Source organism: Anastrepha ludens, chromosome 5, assembly GCF_028408465.1.
Source record: "Anastrepha ludens isolate Willacy chromosome 5, idAnaLude1.1, whole genome shotgun sequence".
In the NCBI taxonomy this organism is placed as follows: domain Eukaryota; kingdom Metazoa; phylum Arthropoda; class Insecta; order Diptera; family Tephritidae; genus Anastrepha; species Anastrepha ludens.
Genome location: NC_071501.1, coordinates 123,593,091 through 123,615,118, shown reverse-complemented (window position 1 = coordinate 123,615,118; position 22,028 = coordinate 123,593,091).

Sequence of the window (22,028 nt, the reverse complement as noted above, 5' to 3'; positions counted from 1 at the left end):
AATTCGGCGTCAAGATTAAAGCATACATTTAGGAGGCATACATATATTATATGTAGCGATACTAATTATCTATAAATAATCAAAGAATCCTCTACGCCAAAGAATAATTTTAGTTTATTTAGGGTGTGAGATCCCTTTGACGCGTCATCTCAGAAGAAAGCTCAACTTTGCTTGGCCTATCAATAGCCAAATGCCGAGTCTCGATAGCGGTAGATCTGGCGAAAGTTTATTGCATACAAACAATGTAAGTACTGGAAATACTGAGAGAGGCTTTGACTCTCTATGCTATAATGATAATGAAACACATACATATATATGTGTCTAGGCATTTTTATAATTGGTATTTAACAGTATCTGGATTTGTTTTTCAATTTATATTAAAATAACTTGAATTTTGGCTAATCTTCTTCCCTTTAGCAACAAAATAACTTTCGAATTTCACATAACCCTGCTTCCACTACCAACAATACACACTTGCTTACTCATTCTCACCTTAGCTCTCCTACATATCATATATTTAATTTGTTCCTTTGCTAATTGATATTTTCTTTAATAGCCAATCTGAACCAATCTATTTCTCTTTCTTACATAAAATAACAACAATTTATATTTTGACTCTCACTATTAGTTCTTAAGCTTATATTTCTTAACTTAGTTGTAACCTGGGAATCAGTAAAAAAGCTACCTTGGCAAAGAACGGATTACTATTATAATATATAATATATATTTATATTTATACCTCAGATGTAAAGTTTAGCCGTAAGGAATGTTAAGAAGGCATGTGAAGAAACGCGTTTTCTTAAGCCGATGGATTTTGGTACTTAAAAATTCGCCCGAAACAAAAATTCTCCACTATTAGATAAAAACAGTGACCTTATGTTGCACAAAATATTACGTACTTTTATACACTTTAGAAAAATATATTAACGAAATAGGAGCGCAACATTTTTGAGATTTTTGGTTGATGGCTTTAATGAATTTTCATGGCTAAGAGTGTCATTAATTTCAATTCACATTGTATTACAACCCTACGTAAATCAATTGAAAGCTGTAAAAACTTGGGAAAAGAGAGATGCCATACTTTTTATTTTTACAGCTACCTACAACTTGTTTAATGCTTCGTTGTGCAGATCTAATGAAGATTTACTTTTAACGATTTTACACAAATTCCAGCTCACGAGCTGCCACAAATGAACATATGCACATATGAATGTATGTATGTGTGTGTTTGTGTGTATGTTGATTTGTGAGCGCAGATGTTGTGGCCATTCATTTTGTATTTCTATCGGCAATGCTTACTGCGCTGTGCTGTGTCTATGTCGTAAAACATGGCGGCGGTCAATCGGAGTGTTTGTTTTGTGCGTGTATGTGTGTGAGTGTGGCGGTCGGTGCATATAGACGCAATAAAAACATATAAATGCAAAAACAATAATCGCTGAGCTACAAATCCTACAAGCAATTATAAATGTTGTAGCACACAAAATTTTTACCGTTACTCCTCCCCCCCCACATGCACATACATACATACACACACATGCGCTCGTGTTGTGGATGTGGAGATATTGCCACATTTGTCTGTTGCACGTACACAGAATAAACGTTGGACCGAGAGCAAATCTCTTGCAGTTGCCGCATGCCGCATGTGGCATGCCATTGTGTGATGTGCAGATATTGTAACCATTCTAACAACAACAACAGTAACAACAACTATTGTTGCGGCAACATTTCGCTCGAGTTGCTATCATTCTTTTTACAAATGCCGGTGTTGTTGTGTTGTGCTGTTGCCAGATTTATGTGCACTGTATTCGGATATAAATTCTAAATACGCGCTCACAAGCCCATTTCCTATGCGACAAATTCGGCCATCACTTTTTCAATCGCAGTTTATGCCTCCACCTCAGTTGTGTTGTTGCTGCTATTTTTGTTGCTACGAAACATTTTGTGCACACTACTTGTAGTTGGTTGGTTTTTATTGTCACTGCTGCGTCGTAGCGAAGCAAGAGTGTATTTTGCATTGAGCTTTTTTCAATTAGAATTTTCGTATTGATAGTTTGGCGTCGAGCGATTCTTCTAAATTGCTTCACTGCACAATTATTGCAATTAGAATTGTACATTTGCAGCAGAGCGGAGAGGGACGGCTGGTGGTTGCTTGTTGCAAATCGACAAAAAGTCATCGGGATCGCCGCTCGGTGGTGGCGGTCGCTGCTGTGGTCATTCCAAGTGTTTACAATTCGCCTCAATAAATCAGTTGGTTGTCTTTTAAGCCGTTTTAATTGCTTTTGGTAATCGCTTGCATCCACAAACGAGTGAATTTTTATTGTAAAGTATGCGTATGGCTACTGCTCCAGTTGCTGTTGCTGTTGGTGTTGCTGCAGTAGGTGATTAAAAGTGTCCATTACATGCACTTGTCCACTGCGAACAGGCTGATTAGCGAAGAGATGGGTTTGTGGTCTACTACGGATGTGGTATAACAGTAGTTTTTCGACAGAGTTTCATGGACCATTGAAATTTTCGTTATTGAAATCTTTAGCAAACACTTTAAGCCTTACAAAAATTGTTTCTAAAATTAAATTTTCATTTCATGCGGCCTGCGAACACAGAAAGAAAATAAAGAGTGAAGTAAACTATTCAGCTTCATAGAACTTTTGTAACTGAACATCCGAGCATTTGCTTTTCGGCAGGCAATGGCAAGCCACCGAGTGTATTTCTGTCATCAAAAAGGCACGAGACGCGCAAAACAAATTGGAAAGGAACTCAATCAAACAAGCAATAACAACAAAGACTATGGCGCGTGACTACGATTTGCGAGTGCGTAGGTTCGAATCTCCGTGCCTGAAACAGCAAAATTATAGAAAACCTTGTTTTGTTTTCTTTGATCGCCCCTCCACAATCAAAGGCAAAGTGTATTTGTGACATGAAAAAGCTGCTCCTCCTCCTCTGTCGTTCGGAGTCGGCATTTAGAGAAAAACATCAAGATGGACACCACAAATCCGAGTAGGAGCTCGGCCAAACACCTAATAGCAGTATATGTCGAATTATTTATTTTTCTTCTTCTTGATTGGCGCGATAACCGCTTATACGTTTTTGGCCGAGTTTAACAAAGCGCGTCGGTCGTTTCTTTCTCGTTAGACACATCAAGTGAAGTCAAGTCCTTCTCCACCTGATCTTTCCGGCGCAGAGGAGGCCTTCTTCCTCTGCTACCACCAGCTGGTATGGCAGCAGAACCGGAACTTTGCAAGCATTCGGACGACAGGACCCAGCCAACGTAGCCGCTGTATCTTTATTCGCTGCGCTATGTCTAAGTCGTCGTAAGCCCTATACAGCTCATTGTTCTATCAAATGTGATACTCGCCGTCACCAACGTGCAAAGGTCCAAAAATCTTCCGTAGAATCTTTCTCTCAAACCCTACAAGCGACGCTTCTTCGGATGTTGTCATCGTCCAAGCTTCTGCGCCATACGTTAGGACGGGCATGATGAGAGCCTTGTAGAGTGTTAGTTTCGTTCGTCGAGAGAGGACTTTACTACTCAATTGCCTACTTAGTCAAAAGTAGTATTTGTTGGCAAGAGAGATTCTCCGTTGGGTTTCGAGGTTAACTTTAATATCACTGTTAATGCTGGTTCCTAAATAAACGAAGTCTTTTACAACCTCGAAATCATAACTATCAACAGTGACATGGGTCCTAGTACACCAGCAGACCCATGACCTTAGCTTTTTTATACTTCTTTATCCAGATCGGTTGTTAAGGCCAATGATTTCAATATCATCGGCATACGAGTTAGGTTGTACGCTTTTATAAAAAACTGCGGCGATTAAGTTCTGCGGCTCGCACGATCTTTTCCAGCATCAGGTTAAAAAGTCACACGACAGCGAGTCATCCTGTCCAAAATCTCATTTGGTATCAAATCGCTTGGAGAGGTCCTCCTTTGCATAACCGTATTAGTTTCGCGCGGTTATCAAATTCAGACATCTCGGCATAGAAACAACTCCTTTTCGTGCTGTCGAATATAGCTTTGAAGTCGACGAAAAGTTGGTGTGTGTCGATTTTTTTTCACGAGTCTCTTCCACGACATGGCGAATTGTGAATATCTGGTCGATTTAGATATTTTCTACAGCGAAAAAGGTTAAATCCGAAACTTATACCACTCTCGATTCAAGAATTCTTGTTTCATGGGCTATGCCACTTCCGCCTCGTACTTTACTCAAACCTCTCCCCGAAATTCCGTGTTTTAGCATTCGCGGCAGGTTGAACCGTGAACTATTTTTCGAAAGAAGAAATGACCAATAAGGACTATGTTGTTGTAGCAATTAATTAAGTGCTGCCAGTCCTCGTGCGTCGTCATGCTGTTTCATTGGGTTGGGCTAAAATTGTGGGTAAAATCGTGCGGGTTACCTTCATATGCGGGCAAATATTGAGTATTTTGGGGTCTATTCTCGATAAGTAGGAGTTTAACCTGCTACAATATCCAGAACGTAATTGAGCCAAAATTATGAGGGTCTTGCGGGTCTCACGAGGCAATTTATTTGAGGAGACAGCTGAAGCTCTTCGATGGTTGGTGGTTAGACTCCGATGACGGCATTGGAGGTCGAGAGTTTAGGAAGGTAGTAAGAGGCCCCCGATCACTGTCGTTTAATGTTTGTCTGATTAAACTGTTAGGCCAGTCTTTTCTGGTGCTGGATTTCATCTAGGCATATAATCGAAGAGATATCTTTTGACTCATCTGTGGCTGAATTTTCGAAAAAGGTTTTTTCTTTATCAGCAACGAACCCTCAGGCATAGAGGGAACTGAGATAGTGGACGATATAGCAAAAGAAGGGTGCTTGAACCCCTACGCGAAATGTAATGAGCCGTGTACAAAAAAAACCCTGGAGCATCTTCTATACTGCTGTCGAGCTCTCTCGATAACTAGACTATGCTACCTGGAAGGCTCTCAGTTTTGAAAGATTAGAATGTAACCTTGAAGTGGAGCTTAAGTGACTCAAAAGATTCGCAAACAGTACGCGATCTTTTATCTGGAGCGGTGCATATTTTCGCTAAAACAAAAAAAGGACTCTGATCTGGTATAGCTAAGGACCAAAATGGTCTCTGCGTGGCTTCCGCCAGAGAGTATAATTTATTTTACCTAATATAAAGTAAAAAACGCAGGTTAGATTCGGTGGTACTTTCGGAGGTGATACCGAAAAGCGATCAGAAGCATTTCAAAGCCGAAAAAAATGTTGCGATTGTGTATTTGATTTGGAAGGTAGTAAATATAATTCGGGTAAGTAAAATAATATTTTTGCATTTTCTAGGGTCACGCTTGAAGAGATCGATTCATTATCTTAAACAGCATCTTCGTGATATTTTCCCAGTGTACCTGGGAATGTTTTTTTGTTTTTTCCAAGTGTTTGCACGAGTTTGTTTGGATTCAGTCAATCGGCTTGGCCTGATGTTGCTTTAAATATTTCCATTTCTGCATTGTTTTTCTGGTTTTCTTGTTGTTGCTGGTGGGTGGCGACATTTTGTCATTTTTAATTGCTGCACAAGTGCCATTTGTGTTTAACGATTGCTGCCTTTGCCATTAGGCAGTGGCTGCTAGTAACACATTCATGCACACACACACACACATATATATATATATACCTAAATACTTATAAAGAGAACTCATGAGAATGGGCGCCAACACGTTTAACACGCCCACATCTGATACAAACTCAATTGCCACTGCGACACATATTTTATCCATTTATTGCCGCAACGCGTAACAAACGGAAACGGAAATGTTGGCTTTGCACACCCGTCCACCCGCAAATGAACACATTTATACGATCACGAGCGGGAGTGTGGTCAGCACGCATTCAAATTCAATTTGCCGCCTGCCAGTGGGCTCCCATGTGTGCCATGGCGATTCGTTTTGCAGATGCTCACCCACGTTTCCAAACCATCCACCATTCATTTGTCCAAGCTGTTCTTTGTACATCCATTGTTGCTTGGCTCCGGCACACGCAGCCATTGTTGCGTTCTTTGTTGGTAGCAAAAGACAAATAGCCAAGAGTGGTGTGTCGGGTTTATTGTTTTTCTGAATTGTTTGCTTTGCGGAGCGGAGGGGCTCGCTTCCACTGCAAGCTTCCATGCGATACTTGAAGTATTGCAGTGCAACTCTAATCCTTGCCATGCGTGCCGGGTGGTTGTTGTGTTGCATATGCTGTTAGAGTTGATTTTTTATTGTAATGGAGCTTATAGTTATCTGTGTATATGGAGATGTACGTATGTGGGTGCGTATTTACGCTCAGCTGTGTGGCTAAATTGAGCATTAAAATCTATGTACGGCTGCAGAAGAGACAGATATTGAGATTAATTTTTAAATTTTCCTTAAGTTTTCTATTTGAACTATTTTTATTTTTCTTTGGACTTTATTTTTAAATTTACTTCACACTTTATTAGGTGTTTGACTGAGCCTGTTCTTCTATTGTGGCGTGCGTCTTAATGTTGTTCCACAAATGGAAAGAGGTTAGGTAAGCCAGGTTGCTATTAAGCCACGCATAAACCTTTTGGTCCATAGCGATACCAGATGGAGACCGACCTCTATGAATACTGAAAGTCGACATCATGTAGGATATCAACGCTTTTGGCGAAAGCAGAGCTAGGAGCTCGGCTTTTGAGACATCCTCCGGACCCTCAAACAGTGGAGCTCCCAGGCAATAATGCCGGACAAACGCACAGCAGGTGTTGTAAAGTTTCTTCAACATCCTCTCTGCATTCCCTGCATTTGTCCGTGTTAGCAATCCCTATCTTGTACGCATGTGCAGCCAATAGATTATGACCTGTCAGCGTACCTATGATAGTTCTGCAGTCCTTTCGCGAGAGCGTAAGTACGAATTTAGTCAGTTTTTTGTCCTTAGCTGCATGTACCCAATAGATATGCAGCTTTCCGTTTGCGGCTAGTCTTTCTACGGCCTCCCTGCTCCGTTGAACATGTTTGGACTTAATACAGTACGAACTTATTGCTTTTATTGCTGCTTGACTGCCCACGTATATATTAATTATTGAGTTCTTTCTTGTTCTTGTGTAGGCTAGCTCCGCAGCTTTCCCCACAGCAAAAACTTCCGCTTGGAAAATACTGCTGTGGTCTGACAGCTTGATAGGCTGCTTTATCCCTAGTTTTGAGCATTAAAGCGCGCTCCCACTCCGTCTAAAGTTTTAGAAGCCTCTGTGTAGGTGTGAAAAGTCCTATGGCCAGGCTTCATGCCTTTGTACTTTCCTCCATCCCTCCTCTTCAATTGTCGTACGAAAACTTCTCTCACAATTAAAGTACGAAGTCATGACGTTTGTGCAACCGGAACTCCTCTTTCCTATTGAACTATGTCCGAAGGTTCGACAGGTGAATACAAATGGAAACAAATACAAATAATTTTGTATGAGGAGCTTTTTCATGGCAGAAACACTCTCGGAGGTTTGCCTGCCCAGGGGCGACCGCTATTGAAGAAACTTTTGGTGTTCCGAACACGTTCGCTTCCGAATGGTAGTCACTTACCAACCCATTTAGCGGCCGCTGAAGGTAATACGAGGTGTGTTAAAAAATATCGCGAATTTTGTGTATTCCCACAAATTATTTATTTATTCAATAATATCTATTTTGCCCTCTTCAAAGTAATCCCCATGAGTTATTATGCACTTGTGCCAACTTTTTTTCCAATCTTCGAAGCACTTCAAAAAATCATTTTTATTTTTATTTTTTTAGCTCCTCCTTTGATGCCGTTTTTATCGCGTCAATCGTAGCGTAGCGTCGTCCTTTCATGGACCTCTTCAGTTTCGGGAATAAGAAAAAGTCACAGGGAGCCAGATCTGGGGCATACGGTGGCTGTGGCACCATTAGTGTGTTGTTTTTGACCAAAAAGTCGCGCACAAGCAACGATGTGTGAGCAGGGGCGTTATCGTGACGCAAGAGTCAATTGTTGTTCTTCCACAAATCTGGGCGTTTTTGGCTTGCTGGATTGCTTGGCGCAAATTGCACATAATTTGCACGTAATATTCCTTATTGACCGTTTTACCCTGTGGCAAGAACTCATGATGCACAACGCCCCTGCAATCGAAGGAAACGGTACACAAAACGTTTACATTCGACCGAACTTGGCGCGCTTTCGGTCACGTCATAACCATAAACCCATGATTCGTCACTAGTTATGACCCTCTGGAGCAAATAGGGGTCGTCGCGGACAGATTCCAAAATCTCATTAGCAATGTTCATGCGATGCTGCTTTTGGTCGAAATGGAGCAGTTTTGGTACGAATTTTACGGCGACCCGTCTCATGCCCAAATCTATCGATTTCTTATTTTTATAAGAAAATCAATATTAAGGAATAGACGATTCAAAAGGCACCAGGAAAATAAATTAAATTACATGGTTTGACTGAGAGAGAGTGATCTACATCACACGAAAAAATTATAAGGCCATCTAAATTTCTTATCTTTTTATTATCAGCTTAGGCCAAACAATTTAAAATTTTTTTATTTAAACTTTAATTGATAAATGTTCCAAAAATTTCTATAAATAAGCAAACATTTCACGAAACTTAAATTAGTTATTAGTAAAAGCAAAATCAAAGGAACGTAAAAAGTGTAAGACCAATTTTATTATATTTAAATTAAAGAAATAGAATTCTCGGGGTTAGCTTATATTTTGGAGCTTACTTATCTCTGTCTCCATTTCAGCATGCCTATCAAAGTGGAAAATCCGGCGAGTCGGCACTGCAAACCTTGTTGGTAGGGTAGAGCTGGCCATCGATAGGAGGGACTACGCTATGGGTATCTTCTTAAACATAGAGGGGGCGTTTGATAATGCCACTTTTGACAGTATGTGTAGCTCTGCTAGAAGGCACGGAGTGAATTGGATTCGTTCAGAGAAGATCTGCTGGTGTCATCCGGAGTTAATAGAGGTTGCGCCCAAGGCGGTGTGCTGTCTCCATTGCTCTGGTGCATGGTAATCGATCCTCTGCTCACCACCTTAAACGACTCGGGAGTCTACGCACAAGCATATGCGGACGATGTTGCCTGTTTGGTAACAGGCCCTTCGCTTGTGAACATCTGCAGGAAAGTGCCGAAAACTCTGGATATGATTGATACTGGGTGCTGTGCGAATGGGCTTCTTCATCAGAAGGAGGAAGCTTGATGGACTCGACGTTGAAACAAAGACATTCAAGGCACTGACAGCCTTCTGGCAGTGCAGGGGTGTTTTTGGAAAAACGTGTGACCTCCTAGCAAGGTCCTATGGATCTATCTACACGGTTATGATAAGACCTATTATAATCTATGCATCAGTGGTCTGGATGAGTAGACCAAAACAACGTACTGTGGTCATCTGTTGCGTCGGAGCTTTTCCGACTACTTAAGGCCCGGTATTAGATGCTCTGATTAGGCTACCACCACTTGATGTTTTCATCCAAGGAGACGCCTTGAAGGCCATCTGCAGGCTGAAACTCAAAGGGAATTGGTACGGCCTCTGTAGGGAATTGGACAACAGAGTAGGCATGGAACACAGGGGAACGGAACAGAGTAGCCATGCCCCTTGACTCCATACCATCCTGTGTCGTGCTTGAGAAGAGATACAGTGTGGTGTTGCCAGAGGCTCAACTGTGGTCAAACTCAGAAAATGAGCCCGGCAAACACTGTTTTCGCATTTTCACAGATGGCTCCAGGACCAAGCACGGCTCCGGCTCTGGGGTCTACGTGGAATCAAGCAGGACAAAACTGCACTTTGCTCTTGGAATGCATGCAGCTGTGTTTCCAGCGGAGGTGTATGCAGTTCAATGAGCGATGAACTTTGTTGTGGAAAACAGATGGAGAGTCAGATCTATATGTGTCTGCAGCGACAGCCAAGCTGCTCTCATGGCCTTAGACAGCCCCCCAACTTTAAGGGTAATCGAGTCCTGTAAATCCAGGCTGAACTATGTCGGTAGACATAATATCCTGATGCTAACATGGGCCCGGGTATAGCGGGTAACGAGATCTCTGACTCTTTAGCCAGAATGGGTTCTGAGGCCAACTCTTTTTGGCTCGGAGCCCGTTCTGCCCCTCAAGCGAGCTTGGCAGGCTGAGAGAGGCTGCAGATGGACAAAACTGATGTTACCTGTATGCCCGACCGACTGTTCGCAGTTCCTCCTGTCACTAAGCAGAGGGTCACTTTCTATGTGCAAAGCACATGGAAAAGGTGCGCATCTCAGACAGTGCACTTTGCTCAGCATGTGGAGAGGAGGATGAGGCGGCGGACCGCTTTCTGTGCGTCTGCCCCGCCTTCGCTTAAATTAGGCTTGAGGTCTTTGGCACTGATGTGTTAAGAAGCGACCACCTTGGCACCACAAGATTTACTCAGATTTATTCGGAGGTCGAGTAGATTTAAAGAAAATTAAAAAAGGATCCGAGTGCAGTACTTTGGGGATTTAATTATGTCTAAGTGCTGTTCTTGCTAGTCTGTCCCGACTAAAAAAAAAAATGTGTTGTAGCCTCTTTTGATTATAATTTGATTGAGTTTTGATGTGATTTGATTAAGTTTTAAAATATTCTGATAAATTTTTGAGAATTCGGCATTAATCGTAATTCTAAGAGATAAACTGTCTTCCGTTTTTGGAAATCGATTGAAAAGTTATTGCCCAAACAGGCTGCAGGTAAGCTATTCAAAAACTGGTATTTTTCTCGCTGCTAAAAACCCTTTTGTTGCTTCTGGAGGCATGAACGGATGCGTTGTCATGCTTGAAAATCCACTCCTCAACGAAAGTATCATCAAAAAAAGTAATAACATCGTCTGCTGTGACAGAACCCCCTCTAAAATTACGAGCCATTCTCGCTTCCTTTTTCCTCTATTTGTCATGCTAATATGTATTTTACCATTTTATACCATCTGATTGAAATTTTGAAAATTGAATTTACTCTTTCCCTTTTATGTCAAGTCCCTCTTTCTCAAAATGTCATTTCTATCTGCAAAACCCTGTTTTTCTTCTTTTCAATTTTGAAATAATCTCTCGCATTGTAAGATCTCTCTCTTTCCAGGCTAACATTTTGTCCCGCTTCAGACAAAGCGCGGTTCCAAGCGACATATTTTTTGTTTCTAATCCCAAACAACCACATAAATATGAGAACGAGATAAAGCGATCAAAAGCACTTGTAATATAATAATTTTAACGTAAAAACTTGCATTTTACACTTTTAAATTAAAAGCAAACGCTTTCATCTTACAAGAATTTGCGCGGTTACTAAAATACCAGCAATAAATGCGGAATAATTTGAGAAACCGTTTCAAACATACAATCAACGAAACGATACTGAAACATTTTTCTATTATTGCTTTAGTACATATCATCATAATCATCCTGGTCTTATAAATTTTTCGTGCGGTGCATAGGAATGTAAATTTTACCAGCGATTCCATATTTTGCTTGAGTGCTTTAACATTTCAAAATCGCTTATTTAATTATTATTAATTACTAATTCAAAGCATTAAAGTGGTTTTTTGCTACTGCCTGTACAGGCAGTTCTCTTGTCCAAGCAGCTCTGGGTAACCAGCCAGTAGTAGTATTCTGCTTGCAACAAGGCACGCGCCCACATATGAACGGCACAACGATTGCAGCAATGCGCTATTGTCGCTCGCCCGAAGCTACCTTTAGCGAGCGGGCACAGCCGCCAACTTAGACTGTCATCAGGGCGCATTGTCGGCGACATGTTGAAATCTCACCAATTTAGCGCCTGTCAGAAAACACCGCGCACACCCCGCAGTTTTCCGTGCTTCCGACCACCCGTCCACCAAATGCCTATTGTCTGCGTTTCGTAGTCAATTCATTTAAACGAGAATGTGTGGCATTAACGCGCCTTGTTGTAGCTGGCCGTTGGCTGGTGTGGATAAGCGCGTTGCATAAGCCACATATTTATGACGTTTTGATTTGCGTGAAATTTGGTTTATGCACGCTGGCGCGTCGTCACATAAGCGCCCAACAATTTGGCTGTGTTGTTGAAGTTGTGCTTGCTGCTAGCATTTCGTTATCCCAGAGCCAGGAAAGGAAGCTGCTGCTGCCGCTCAACTAAAGTTTTACAGGAATGCTGCTACACTTCACTCGCATTTCAGCATCTCGTTTGATACAAAAGAAAATAGTTTTTTTTGTGTTCTGTTTTTTTTTCAATAAGCAGCCGACCTCTGCGTTGCTGCTCCTGCAACTGTATCGCTGCGTGCGCGCGAGACACATTCTGATCTGAGCTACCCTTCCGTCACCCTCTGTTATGTTTGAGGTGTAGGGCGCGCGTGCGCTGGTGTCACTATCGCTTGCCCTTGTCAGCCCGTTTGCGTTGTCTCCAACGGCACTGGCGTGTTTGCATTGCCAATTAAATGAAAATATGCGCGCATGCACTGTTAAATGTGTGCCAGCGACACCGCGCGAAATTGTGCGGCAGGAAAGCCGTTGCAGTGAAAAAGTGGAGTGCAGGGGAAAAATGTGGTGAAAACGAACCAAACAAACCAACAAACTTTTTGACATTTTTATGAGCGTACATATTTCAATTGTTGTGCTCGTTGCTCGTGTTGCTGTTGTTGTTGTTGTTATTATTGTTGTTGTTGTTGCTATTTTTCGCTTTGTTAGCTTTGTTGCTGCTGTGCGCTGTTGTTGGCGTGCATTAAATGAAATGCCACATAAACGGGCGCCCACGATGCCATTTCATAAGTGTCCATTCAAGAAGGCATGGAGGCGCGTACGCGTTGATGCCCAGAGGCGCCTGCGCTGCTGTGTGGCTGACGTTTCTTGCTGGTGTTGATGCCAGTGTTGCATTTGGAGTTGCTGTTGTTGTACTTGTTACTGGCTGTTCATCCACTTTCACGTTTGTCCGCCTGACTGTGCGCCCTTTCCTTTTGCCCGGTATTGCCCTTGCAAGGAGACACATTTCGTGCGAATATTATTTATCGGCTGTAGCTGTGCAACCGAGCAGCAGAAGAAAAATGCGAAGCGCAGAGGGATAGGAATTTATCACACTTTGCATTCGTATTTTTGAGGCGCTTCAGCCAAGAGCGCTACAAAAAGGCTTTCGACAATTAAAACTCTCTGGATTTCCAGCCAGAAATGGGTGCTGGCTTCACAGACCCAATTTAATGCTAGCCAGTATTTATAAGAAGTTTTTAATAATCAAAAGCGTTTAAATAATTTTCATCTAATTTTCGAGTTCAATAAGTCGTTGTTGTTTTCCTTGTTTTTGCTGTTAATTAGCGCAATTTTCAAATAGGAAAGTAACAACCCAATAAAGTGTGGATTATATTTACAGCTAGCGGCCAATAGTGGGTTACATTAAATAAATTATTATAACAAATACGGGCGATAATTGCGGTGGAGTTCAGTGATTAATGCGACAATCAACAATCAATAGTTCAAAGCATTTAAAACTCGCCATAAGAATTAACAACTAATTTCCTATAATAACTGCATTGCACAATGCACCTATGCACGTGTGTGTTATTGTTGGCGTGTACTAAATGCAAGTATCAACGAGTTGTTGTAGTGAATTGAAGTGATGACTTGCAAATCAGCTTTTCACAGTTTTCAAGTGGCGATAATTGCAACAAATTACTATGTTCGCAATTTACGTTAACTCGCCGTCCTATTAACATTAGCATAAATATTTGCATATGCACAGACATATGGACATATGGACACATGGACACATGCACATTTGAGGGCGATTAACGCAAGCCGTCACTAATTGCCGACTAACTGTTTGATTTAATGATTATCGACTCGTGTAGCGCACCAGCGCAGTCGCCGAATGTCTCGACAATTTGCTTTTGTTGTTGGCCGATTTCACTTTTACATTTTTATTTGAATACACTTTGACTTATGAACGCTACGCCAATTGCAACAGTTTTTTTATATATATATATTTTTTTTTTTGCTCTCAATACCAGTGCGATATTCTGGCGGCTCATGCGCATTCTGCGCAGGCGCATAAACTGCCTACCACACTGTAGGTGGTGTTGCGTGTGTTGCATGCATTGCCATCTCCCGTTGTTATGCGTCTCATAAATTTGCGATTTTTATGCATCGATCGCAAATGCGTTTGGCTGCTCGCTTTATTTGTTTGTACAGCAAATTTCAACTGAATTATGGAATAATACAAAGATTTATTTTCGGAAATTTGGAATGTCAAAATAAAGCTTGAAAACATGGCCAATACAAATTGGATGTGGTAGAGGCAAGCAATCAATTTTGATAAGTAAAAAATAAATGCAAACGAGTGAAATAAAAAAGCGGAAAATGTGGATGGAGGTGGGGAAGTTGTTCTTTAAAATTCGAGAAACCTAAGTTAGTCTGCCCTCCAAGTCACTAACGAACGAGTGTAGATGTTTGCTAGTAAATATTTCTAACGGCTTTCATGGTGCAGTATTCCACTCAATTTAAAATGTGAAGCCATAAGCCGGTGTCATCTGGCTCAACCTGCTAAAACCACAACTTGTAACAATGAATTAATTACACAAGTCTTCAAGGAAAAGTATCCGACACACATTTTTACTAATTGCTGTTTCTATTTCCCTGCATAATACGAATCGATAAGTAAAATCCATTTATTAGTTTAATTTCCCACGATATCCGATGCCCTTCGAATTTGACGAATCTAATGATTCCCTCAACCAAAGGTGTGATGTGACTCGTGAATATTGGGTGAGTTTGGTAGCCGGAGGATTAAATAAGGCTGCCTCCTAACGAAGCCCTCCTAATATCAGTCCGTCTCTGGTTGTAACGTGGCCTTGTCATGGTATGGCGCGTTGCCACGGTTAATCGGTTATTTCCCCTTATCCTCCTTGGTCACCGTGCATGACGACAAGCGCAGCTCCTGGGCCGGGCAGGTGAACGTACGAACCAGATGCAATGAACACCATAAAGAACAAAAATTCGGATAGCGGCAAAAAAGCAATTAAACAAACGGACAAAACGACGGGACAACTGACGGACGCATTGAGCGCGTATAGACAGACAAACGGACAAAACTACAGGATAAGCAAACAGACAGAAAGGACAAAGGGACAGACGCACTAAACAAACAGACGGACGAGCTCTTGACCTCTAGTCAAGAAACAGTTGAGAGCAAAGCTGTGGGCCACAGCACACCAACAACTATAAATAATCCAACAACCACCGCTAAAGCCATGGGGCGAAAGCGTGAATACAAAGGTTCTTCGAGGTATAAGCTCTACCAGAGGTCTCTCTCACTATCCTTGGCAGGATTCGAAGGTAAAGCTCATTCGAAAGATAAGACCGACAAGGTGGTCAAAAGGTGGTTGATGAATACTTGATATGGCTAGCCGCAAACAAGACAGAAGCCAAAAAACGAAACAACCCGCACGACGATAGTAGGAAGATAAAGAAGAAGCACAAGATCTCAGGTTAAGGTGCTACCAAGTGATTAGGTGAGGTGGCTCGGGAGCACGGAACAACGGGACACAGTGTAGTTCGCGGTTACCGTGTCATCAAATACGATGACCAGTTTTCACTTTAGTTCCTGATAAACGCGATTGGCAAAATCCAGAACAGTTGGCAGAGCTTGCAACTCAAGATGGCTGCTTACCAAGATAAAAACTTGGTTCCCTATTTCTGCTGTAATCAGTGTGCTACAGGTTTAAGAAATTGGCTGAGTGGCAAGAATCAACAAACCATGCAATTGATTCTTATTTCTGCCTGACAACTCATTTATTCGGGACGGGCAAACAGAGGAGGAATGCCATAAAGTATCCAAATATACTATGGTCTTCTCCCGATGCCGAAACATTCCAATATTGACTATACAAAGTACTCAGTACATCATCACAGCCACATAACGCAAATGATCTCGAAAGGGACTTATATTTACCAAAGAATAAAGCAGAACTTCTAGGCTCGAGATTGCAACAATGGAATCTTTCAGAGAATGATGTGAATACAACGTTTTTTCATACTAGACAAAAGGAGTTGAAACAATGTTTTGAAATCGTAGAAAGTTTAGTTTTCTGCAAGATAGGTTTGATGGGAGGCCTTAACATTACATATAAATAGAACGAGTGAAGACGTTTCATAGATAGCTTTACGTTAAGCTTAAAAGACGTTTCATGAAATAACGGGAATATTTTAAATGCGATTCCTATTGGTCACACAGTCCATGTGCAAGGGTCTTATAAAAATATGAAAGCCTGGTGCTGCAAATTAAGATTAATGAACACCAAGAGATTTGAAAGTCTTCTGTTAGTCCTGATAGAAAATACCATTATAAAAGAAAGGTTTGACCTCATCGCCAATCATTTCAACCTGAGCAAAAAAATGTTAAGCACGACCCTTTAGTTGATCCGAGACAAGTGTTACGTGCACCGCTGCACATAAAACTGGAGCTGATGAACAATTTCGTGAAAGCAATGGACCAAGACTGAGCTGCTTTTCCTTACCTTCGCCTGAGATTTTCAGGGTTAAATGGAGCTAAGATTGAGGAAGCTGTATTCGGCGGTCCGCAATAAGAAATTTATTTAAAGATGATTACTTTGACTTTCCTTTAGAAGGTAAAGAAAAAATCCTGCAAAAATTTTCGCCTTGCCACAAAAAATTTCTTGGGAAATGAGTAGAGTTACAATTATGCTTAAATTGTTGAAAAATTTTGTCATCATATCAAGAACTTAAAAATTCACTTTTTGCATTCACTTTTGGATTTTTTTCCAAATGAATTTTTTTAGGATTATTGTTGGATTGTTTTTCGAAGAAGCATAATATATATTAAGAGAAAATCAAAGAAACCTCTTTTTCATGGCATTAGAAAAACTTTTATTTTTCAATTTGTTTTTCGTGCTCGGGTTTTCGAACCTGTGTTAACCTTCCGTTCCTTAATGATCAGCCAGAGCCTTCTGCTGTTTTGTATATATACGAACACCCTTTTTAGGTGTTTAGCCGAGCTCCTGCTCCTATTTGTGACGTGCGTCTTGATGTTGTTTCACAAACGGAGGAACCTGCCATTTTAAGCTGACTCCGAACGGCAAATATTTTTTATTTTTCATGCCAAAAATACACTCAGAGGTTTGCCATTGCTTGCCGAGGGGCGACTGCTATTAGAAAAAACGGTTTCTTCGTTTTGGTCTTTCACCGAGATTCGAAGCTACATTCTCTCTGAACTCCGAATAGTAGTCACGCACCAACCCATTCGGCTACGGTGGCCGCTATTTTATACTCTTCATTATTTACTAGTCAGTCCAAGAAGGTGGAACTAATGTGGCATACCTGCCACTTAGCTGGATATCAATTCGTCCGCTGAATAACTTTCGTATTTTTATTATATTTATAACCAAATATTTTACCCAGAATTCTTTTTATTAAAAAAAAAAAAATAAATAAATAATTGGCGCGTACACTTCTGTTAGGTGCTTGGCCGAGCTCCTCCTCCTATTTGTGGTGTGCGCCTTGATGTTGTTCCACAAATGGAGGGACCAACAGTTTCAAGCCGATTCCGAACGGCAGATATTTTTATGAGGAGCTCTTTCATGGCAGAAATACACTCGGAGGTTTGCCATTGCCTGCCGAGAGGCGAACGCTATTAGAAAAATGTTTTTATTAATTTTGCTTTCACCGAGATTCGAACCAACGTCCTCTCTGTGAATTCCGAATGGTAATCACGCACCAACCCATTCGGCTACGGCGGCCGCCTTTTTTTTATTAGCTCATCTAAAAGTGAGAGAGAAAGAGATAGTGATGGGCTTCCCAGTAATTCTGCTCAGAGTGTAGCTAATATTGTATGATATTTTATAGAGAATCCAAAGACTAAGTCAATGAAAAGAATCAAAGAAACCATACCTTAAAAAAATTTGCTATTTATGTTTTTACATATTTCCCATTGTTGCCTGCTTATCGTTATTTTGTTCTACAATCTGGTGCCCGTCTGTCTGCTACTGCAACATTATTGATAATTCTTCTCTTAAATTGCTTTGGGCATGGAGTGAAACGTTGTAGCCGACTTCTTCCTATTCAAAGGGAAACAATGCGAGCCATAATAACAAAAAGAAAAAAGGAAACAAGAAAGTAGCAATCTCGTATTAATAAGACCAAGACGTAATGGTTTTTTCCCCTGTACGCTGCCAGATTTTGACTGGAAGCATTTCTCAACAAAAACCTAATTTCCTAATTTCCGACGCATTGCCGCAGATACAGATGATGATCAACGTTCCTAAAAGGAATAGTAGCGGCACCACCAAATAGCAACAATCGCCTTCATCAGCAGCAGCATCAACGACGGCATCTTTATCAGCAGCGACACCATCAGCGCTGGTAGCAATAACAACAGTTTGACCAACTGCCGTTCTGTCGATCAGCCGTCCAGCCGTTCGTCCGTTCGCGTTGCTTCAAATGCAATCATCTCATGCGTGAACTCAACTCACACGCCACACTGTCTGCCGCAACACGATCATTTGCGTTTATGGTGCGTTCATTTGGCGGGAGGCAAGCGTTTCATTTTTTTTGTGATTTCAGATCGTCCGCACACATTTCGTCGGTGCAATTATTTATATACGAAAAGTCGGCCATAATTACAGGGCGGCACGCAGTTTTCGAAGTTAACACTTTCGTAGTTGGGAAAATGCCTTTGGCGCATTTTATTGATGCAACAAACAGCCGACAAGCCGACGAAAATAACTGACGAATTACCCCAACCGCTCACACAGCTTCATCGTAATGATGATCATAATGAATTCTTACTGAAACCGCTGACCGATGCTACATACATATATACACACACATACAGGCACATACATGCAGATATTAGAGATTATATCACAGAAATTATGAAAGTTAAAAGCTTTTCATCGGAAATGTGATAAAAAGTATGCCAATTCGAATCGCATATCTCTCTAAATGTTCAAATTATTAAAATATATAAGAAGTATAAACCTGCAGCTGTGTGATACGAGTATGTGTCAGAGAGACACCAGGTAATTGCTCGAAGTCGTAAAATATCATTTTAGCACAGCGCAAACATACACTAAAATAGACACTTTAATTCATTCGCTGAAAAGTTATTAGTCATAAAACGCTCAACGGGAATCGAAAACTAATGCAATACACATTAGAGTGCATTAAGCCGGGCCACAATGTTTCGCATCAGAAATCAGAAAATTGTACAAGTGAGGTAAAGTTAATCTAAGCGAAATATAGACTCGCTTTGGCTAAATCAAGAGAATGCGGTGTTGCAGCAAAATACCTTCTATTTTAGTCAGAAATTCAGTCACAACTCTTGATGGACCTCAGTCCAATCTATCATCTATACTAATATTATAAAGAGGAAAACTTTGTTTGTTTGTTTGTTTGTTTGTAACGAATAGGCTCAAGAACTACTGGACCGATTTTAAAAATTCTTTCACCATTCGAAAACTACATTATCCACGAGTAACATGGATTACATTTTATTTTGGAAAAAATAGGGTTCCGTAAGATATTTGGATTTTTCGGACACAAACTGAAAAAAATCTTATATATAAAATAAAGTCAACTTTTTGTGTGTGTTCGCTAACCGGCCGTGTCTGCACCGAATTAAACCAAACTTACACACATTTTTAAGAAGATATTGAAGATGCTTTCCGTATAGTTTGGATACCTATTGGTGGATAGGGCTCGAGGTATAGGTCAAAACGTGGACCCGGGTAACCTTCGGATGTGTATGTACAATATGGGTATCAAATTGAAGCTGTTGGTGAATGCTTTAGTACAGAGTATTTTTCATGCCGCTCCGTGACTGGGGTCTCAAGATATAGGTCAAAACGTGGACCCGGGTAACCTTCGGATGTGTATGTACAATATGGGTATCAAATTGAAGCTGTTGGTGAATGCTTTAGTACAGAGTATTTTTCATGCCGCTCCGTGACTGGGGTCTCGAGATATAGGTCAAAACGTGGACCCGGGTAACCTTTGGTTGTGTATGTACAATATGGGTATCAAATTGAAGCTGTTGGTGAATGCTTTAGTACAGAGTATTTTTCATGCCGCTCCGTGACTGGGGTCTCAAGATATAGGTCAAAACGTGGACCCGGGTAACCTTCGGATGTGTATGTACAATATGGGTATCAAATTGAAGCTGCTGGTGAATGCTTTAGTACAGAGTATTTTTCATGCCGCTCCGTGACTGGGGTCTCGAGATATAGGTCAAAACGTGGACCCGGGTAACCTTTGGTTGTGTATGTACAATATGGGTATCAAATTGAAGCTGTTGGTGAATGCTTTAGTACAGAGTATTTTTCATGCCGCTCCGTGACTGGGGTCTCAAGATATAGGTCAAAACGTGGACCCGGGTAACCTTTGGTTGTGTATGTACAATATGGGTATCAAATTGAAGCTGTTGGTGAATGCTTTAGTACAGAGTATTTTTCATGCCGCTCCGTGACTGGGGTCTCGAGATATAGGTCAAAACGTGGACCCGGGTAACCTTTGGTTGTGTATGTACAATATGGGTATCAAATGAAAGCTGTTGGTGAATGCTTTAGTACAGAGTATTTTTCATGCCGCTCCGTGACTGGGGTCTCAAGATATAGGTCAAAACGTGGACCCGGGTAACCTTCGGATGTGTATGTACAATATGGGTAACAAATTGAAGCTGTTGGTGAATGCTTTAGTACAGAGTATTTTTCATGTCGCTCCGTGACTGGGGTCTCGAGATATAGGTCAAAACGTGGACCCGGGTAACCTTTGGTTGTGTATGTACAATATGGGTATCAAATTGAAGCTGTTGGTGAATGCTTTAGTACAGAGTATTTTTCATGCCGCTCCGTGACTGGGGTCTCAAGATATAGGTCAAAACGTGGACCCGGGTAACCTTCGGATGTGTATGTACAATATGGGTAACAAATTGAAGCTGTTGGTGAATGCTTTAGTACAGAGTATTTTTCATGTCGCTCCGTGACTGGGGTCTCGAGATATAGGTCAAAACGTGGACCCGGGTAACCTTTGGTTGTGTATGTACAATATGGGTATCAAATGAAAGCTGTTGGTGAATGCTTTATTAGAGTATTTTTCATGCCGCTCCGTGACTGGGGTCTCCAGATATAGGTCAAAACGTGGACCCGGGTAACCTTTGGTTGTGTATGTACAATATGGGTATCAAATGAAAGCTGTTGATAAGTGCTTTAATACGGGGTAATTTTCATACCTATTGATGACTAGGGTCTCGAAATATATGCCAAAACGTGGACCCGCCGTGTCTTTGCACCGAATTAAACCAAACTTACGCACATTGTTAAGTAAGTATTGAAAATGGGTTTCGTAAAGTTTGGTTGTAATTCGGAGCAGTGGCAACGGGTACAGCGTTCTTCTGAGCCAGCAATAATGTCGCTTACTTTTTTAACGCTTGGGCGGAACTGAACTGTCAAATTGACAGTGTGAGTTACAATGTGTCAATATTTCTTTCTGATTTGGATGCCATAAGGAAAAAACGTAAGTGCAACATGTAAAAATTGTTTGTGAATTTTTTTGGAGTGGATTTTGGAACAGTGAATAATTTCTTACGAAATTTGAGAATTTAATGTGAAATCCGAATGAAATTATGAAAAACAAAAAATATTGTTTATGCCAAAGCGCTTGAATAAAGAATAAAAAAATAAATAATATGAAAACCATATATTTTCTGTTCTAAACCATATCTATTCTATTTTAGTGTGCCCAGCAAAAGGGGCCGGGTTTGCTAGTTGCAAAATAAAGTAGTTATTTATCGAACGATAATTCCTCCGATCTGGAAATACAGAATTGAGATTTGGGGCACTGCTGCAAAAATTAATCTAAGTATACTTCAACGAGTCCAGTCTAAAATACTTAGGACCTTAACTAATGCACCTTGGTACATACCTAACGCAGATATTCATCGCGACCTTGATATCGATACTATTGATGAAACAATACAAAGCGCTAGCAGAAGACACATAAATAGATTATTAACGCACACAAAAATCCTATGATGAGAATACTACCAAATAAAGAAAAATCTACCCAAAGTCGGCTTAACCGTCAAACACTAACAGATCTTGCAAAATCCATGTAATC